We start from the raw sequence: 6,000 nt of genomic DNA on the forward strand, positions 1-6,000 counted from the left end.
GCCCTGAATTTAGGCCATTCCTCTTTCGTGCCTTCCCGCCTTCGTATAATCGTTTTTTCTTTTCTTCCCCTCTTCTCCTTTTTTTCTTCTCGGTGTCGTCCACCGTCGCATCTCTCTTCGGTATATAATCGCGGTAACGGATTGCATTTAGCTTTATTATAGTCCTGTCAATTATATATCATTATTCCACCGTTTTTCAACCGGCTCGTTATCGGAGCATAGTAAATGGATTCAAATCATTTCAGTACTCTTTTCTCTTCGATTCTAATATCCTTCTCTTTCTCTATCTTTACCATGACTTTGTTCCGCCGCATCGTCAAACCTGTTGTCTCTCGATGCGATTATATAGTATTACTTAAACGTTACTTCGGTTTAAGAATTCGTTACCGGAATATTCCGACTCTGGATTCAAGAGTCTTTCCTACGCTGCTTTTTCCTGCACCGCGTAAAAATGCGATTAGTACCTTCAGACCAATTGTCGCCAATGTGAGACGCTTTACAGCTACTAAAACCGCTATAAACTTTTCTAACTGACTACCTATTGCCGGATTTAGTATTACATTAGTACCCCCGCAAAAATCTAATTTCTTACTCTCCTTGTTACCGTGTAATGATTTAAATTACGCACTCTCTTAGTGGGACAATACTGAGAACAACTCAATCTTATTCGTACGCGTGATTAATCATTCTCTCAGCTGTTTATAAACGAGCAAGAGCGATTCTTGTTAATCGCGAATAAAAAGGTCCGGCGTGATGCAACAGTCAGTAGTTAGTAAAAACGTACACGGGCGAACATAAGCGATATACGCATCGCGATGCTATTGCTGGGCCTTCCTGGAAGGGAAACGGGGCCCTGAAGAGCTGCACCTTCCCTCCCTTCCTCTTCCCGCCGACGTTCGCCAACTCTGCGACCCGCGCCAACCCCGTCACGCCCAACAAACTTCTCCTACGACTCGTAGCGGGCGTCACGCCGCATTTATAATGTTTCCACGTTCGAGTTTCGATGGGTCCACTCCCGCGGAGCCGAGAGTCGAGTAAAAGGACAATAGGCTTACCATGTCGGCGCCCTTTGCCGTGAAAAGCCCCAGCGATGATCCTTCAATTATCCAACAAAATATCGATATCCGCGACCGTGATTTAATATTAACAAAAGCAAAAGAATTTGGAAGGGAATAATCTCGCGAAGAAAATATGAAAGGAATAAAGAAAAAGAGAGATAGAGGATAGATTTGTGATCTTCGATTTTTATCCACAAATTATTCCATTTCTAGAAATTTTTATCAATCATCTCGAAGTAAAATTCCTTACTTCATGCAAAAACAAAATTTCTTATAAATAAAAAAGATTAAGTAAAAAGCATAATTATTTTATAAATTGAGTATTGACGACTAATACAAGTTCGCGAATTAAGCGATAAGTTTTTTATGTTTCAGATTCATCGCGAAATAATATTCGAGAAAAAAGGGCTCTTCGTCGTCCTTGTTCTATTTGTATGCATTGCACTTTACTGCGCATAACTGTTGCAAAATCACGACGATTCGCACACATGTCGCGATCGGCAAAGAAAAAAAGGATTCGCAAGTCGTGTCTCAAGTTACATCTTATCACGTTATTTAGCACCCTCGTAAAACACTAATATCGCCTGTGTAATATTTCCGTCAGTTACCGTCGTCGCCGTTACGTAAAGTAACTTCATGTCCCCGAGGCAAACTGGACCCGCGAGTACTTTTCATTCAATCGACATGCACACGTTGCTTCGTTAGCGGAAAAATAATGTTAATTGCGAGCGCGACGTCGCGCACAACGCAACATTGTAGCACACGTAACGATCCATGTAACGATCATCGTAGGCAATCATCGGCAACACGTCGATGATGATACCGTCGACAAATCAATGAATTATCAACGGTGAGTTCGTGACTCTCTATTTTTTGATTATTTTTGTCGTGGACCAATCGAGCTCGATAATATCTCATCTAAATCAGATTAATGATTAACAATTATAGATTACATCAAGAGTCAATGTAAATAAGAAAACGCGTCATTTGATAGACAAGTGATTGAAAAAAGAGAGAAAGTATGAATAATTTCATTTATACTTTAACACATGAGAAAGTTCTTCGCGTTAAAGGATTCATTAATCAAGAGGAATTAAGAGATAATAATACCGAAAATAATTCAGAATAAAAATTGTTATCTGAATTTTTGTGAATACAAAGTCAGGACATTCGCATTGTAGTAAAAAGTTTTTTTCTAATTAAACAATTAAAAAAAGTGATATTAACAAAACAAAAAGGAATTAAAGTATATTGCCTTCTCGAAAAGATAATAATAGTTTACATCAAACTTTTCAATTGTAACTTTATTCTAAATAATCCGAAGATCTGGGTGGGAAATACCGTTAACGAAGCACAGCGATAAATCTACAAAATCTGAGGAAGAGGCTGAAAATCCAATACGAATAGCGCAATTTAGAACTTTCATAAATAGTCAAGACTGACTTTGCCGAGTGCCACAGGTAGAAATCGATAACGTCCGTGGAGCAGCGCCGTCTTGCGCAACCCGTCGTCGGCCATTGAATTATTCATTCATTAATTTTCGGTAGCTGTCCGCGCCAGAGGATCAGCAAGCGAACGAGCGAACGACACTCGCCTGTCTCCTCTTCGTACAGAGTCACGAACCGTTTGTCGGCCGAACGGATGACACAGTGCGGAGCCTGCCGGTAATGTTTTCATCAGCATTTCGGGAATGGCGGACCGTATTTTAAGGCAATAATTTTCGCCGCGGTCGATGGCCCGGTCCTCCGCGCGGCGCGGCGTCGAAACGGGGACATCGGCCCTTTTGATCGTGCTCGAAGGGGCCTGTCGAGGGCCACGCCACGGGGCCATTATCGACCTTTAAGGACCTTGCTGCGACTCGTGGAGACCGGTTACCATAACCGCACGTATAACCGCTCGCTACGTCGGGAGGACCTCCCGGAGGTGTTATAGGAGTCCCCGAGCGCGGTCTCGGGCCGTGGTCGAATGTATTTTTCCGTCGTTACCGTCTTTGAACGTCTCGCTCTTGCACTCCAACGGTGTTCATTAAATAAGCCCGACTCGATGATTTGATCATCCCACCCGAATTAGAATCTCATGTATTGCGGAGATAAGGAGAGAAAGAGGGAGAGAATCCTGTTGAAATTTCAATTAGACATTTCCGCGTATTAAAACGAATATCTGCCTCTGTTTTAAGACAATTTCAACCAAATTTTGATTAATTTTAAGCAATATTTACAATAATTATTAATATAGATAGAATTAGTTTTTTGTTGTTTAATATACTGAAAGAGACGATTGGATTAAGAACAATGAATTATACACACACACAGAGTTAGGAATTTTATTAATTAATCTTCGATTAAGTTAATCGGAGGTTAGTCAAAATTGTATTTATAGTTGAATATTGTGACCATCGGTTTAATGATGCTCACATCATATTACATTAATTTCTACACTATATTGCATAGTTTAATAACGTTTAATTCGGGTTTAATTAATTTATTACTCGATTATCCGATTCTAATTTAACAAATCGCGCAGTTTCCATCGCGATCGCGTTGACGAGCGGAAGGACGCAGGAATCGCGCGTCCTGCAATCGCGACGCTTTTTTCTATCGCGTCAATTGGCTGATGAATTTTTCATCGGGTCGGAAGATGCAAAGTAGCTGCCTCGTAAAGTATACAACACGTTCGTTATACATTCGTACGCTCGTTGTACATACGTATCAGAGACGCTCCTCCTCCACCGATCCCCGGACCATACCGTGTTACGGCGCGATTCCCGCCGGTCACAAAGGGGATCGTTCATCACTTCCAGTAGTCACGAAAGAAGCGAGTACCTCTTCCTCTCCGTAGAACCGTGTCCGGGAACGCGGCGATTTTGTTTGCAAACGATCCAGCGCGGCCTGGCTACCGCAGAAAACTGCCGCCGCGAAATTGAATTCGCCACAGCGCGGTGCGGCGACCCGCCATTTTTCGCCTTGACTAATCGATACGGTGATATCATAGTTCGCCACCCACGTGGAACGGCAAGGACCGTAGGATGCGACAGATCTATGGCGGCGTGGCGTCGCGAATAATGAAGACCGGTTGCGGCGATGTCGATTTTTTTCAGTTATAAGCGACTGAGAAAACTATAATTATATTTTGCTACGATCTACCGTAAAGTAATTTGCGCAGCGTTGTTTTAATCAGTTTAAATTGAAGTTCAAATTGAACTTTAAAGACAAATTATGGTGTTAATAACGTCATCATTAATGATGCTATTAATAATGACATTAATAATAATAATTTACATTCAAATATGAAATACACATAATAAAGAATAGTGATAATTCTTGACAGTGTTACGATGCGCATTACGAATGTTTATTTTATCAATTTACACAAAATTAGAAATGTGCGAAAGAAAGAATTTTTGAAAGAAATATTCGCAATCGTGTTACGGAATTGCTTGCAACGACGTATCGAATTATTATTTTTTCGCTAATTTTACAGCGCGAGATAGGCGCAGAAATAAAGTAACTGCCGAAAACGACGTTGAAAACAATTTGCTCTACGGGTGTCTGAATTAATCACTATGCTGCCGAGCCGTTTAAATCGCTTCTATGCGCGACGATCATTAATTCAAATCACTAGGTTGAACTACTTTTCCTTCCGGTGAACTTCCGACAACACGAGAGAAGCTTAAGAACCTCCCGAATGTGATTCGACTTCTAACTTAAAGCAAACTGCTGGTAATCCGCATTTCGAAAATTCCCTCGTGCTCGCGTTTTCGACGAATCGTGTCGCATGTAAAATTCACCGGAGACTCGTTGACCGGCACTCATGTTTTTCCGAGATAAGCAAAAACTAAAACACGCGTCGTGCAGCAAGTTTACAAGTTTCCGATGCTCACTTATACGCAACAGAACTATTTGTGCATCGTCGGACAAAAATAAAGTCTATTTTTAATCTGACGTTACTAAAATGATGTTTATTAAAATCTAACTAATTCAAGAACTGAAATCAATTTTAAGATTTTTAGAATACTTTAAACTAAGTTTGGTCCTCGGATCCAAATTATATTAATAACATTGCTATGATTCAAAAGTTATTAAAACAAACTTTTTCCTCATAATACAAAATTTTTTATTGTAACAAAACAATTAGGAAAAAAATACTATGTTTATAGTACCTGAGGTTTGTCATATCTCATCTTAGTAACGCTGGGTTAAGATCAGACCGAGCGAAACGGCGCCCGCGTTGTTTGACGAAAAAACGCCAAGGTCTAATACTTTACTAGAGATCCCTTTTTCTCAAATCGCCGATCCGTTGCTTAATCACGCAAAAACATTGATCTTTCCCGCGTGATTCGTCGTCGATAGATCATAAACGGGAAGACAACTAAATCATCGGAAAAGGTGCCGAAGGTATTCACCGGTCACCGCTCAAGAACTTTCGTGATTCAGAAAGACAACAAAAAAAGACGTAGGGAAATTTGAAATTTTTATCATTGTATCATAAATATTTATATATTGTGTATGCTATGCATTGATTATTGAGCTACAAATAAATCGGCGTTTTTAAGATATATTTCTGATCGTAGCAGTGGCATAATGAAAAGAGAGTCGCGTATAGTCGATCTATATTCGTTCTATATCAACGCATCTATATTCATCGATGCATATGTATGATGCAGATTGTGAACGTGAGTTCTAATTATATGTGGGATATTAATAGTTCCTCAATAATAATAATTCTCTATTTATACGGTAATGATTAATTAATTTCTAATAAATATCATTTATTTAAGTTATCTTACAAGGAGTGTCGGTAAATTTAAAAGAGCATATTCTTTAAATATAAAGGTAATTCTATTAAGCATCAATTAATTTTTCTTCACAATGTTAACAAACTTTATTTATCTACACTGAAAAAAAAGATGGTTGCTGCAGCAAATTAGATAGTAAATATGGCA

General features: G+C 39.5%; 1 protein-coding gene across 1 annotated transcript in view; it reads right to left on the reverse strand.

The window, feature by feature from the left end:
- Positions 1 to 6,000, reverse strand: part of Lim1 (LIM homeobox 1) — a 30,767-nt gene that overhangs the window by 22,263 nt on the left and 2,504 nt on the right.

This window comes from Mycetomoellerius zeteki, unplaced genomic scaffold (assembly GCF_001594055.1).
Source record: "Mycetomoellerius zeteki isolate Tzet28-1 unplaced genomic scaffold, Tzet1.0 scaffold316, whole genome shotgun sequence".
In the NCBI taxonomy this organism is placed as follows: domain Eukaryota; kingdom Metazoa; phylum Arthropoda; class Insecta; order Hymenoptera; family Formicidae; genus Mycetomoellerius; species Mycetomoellerius zeteki.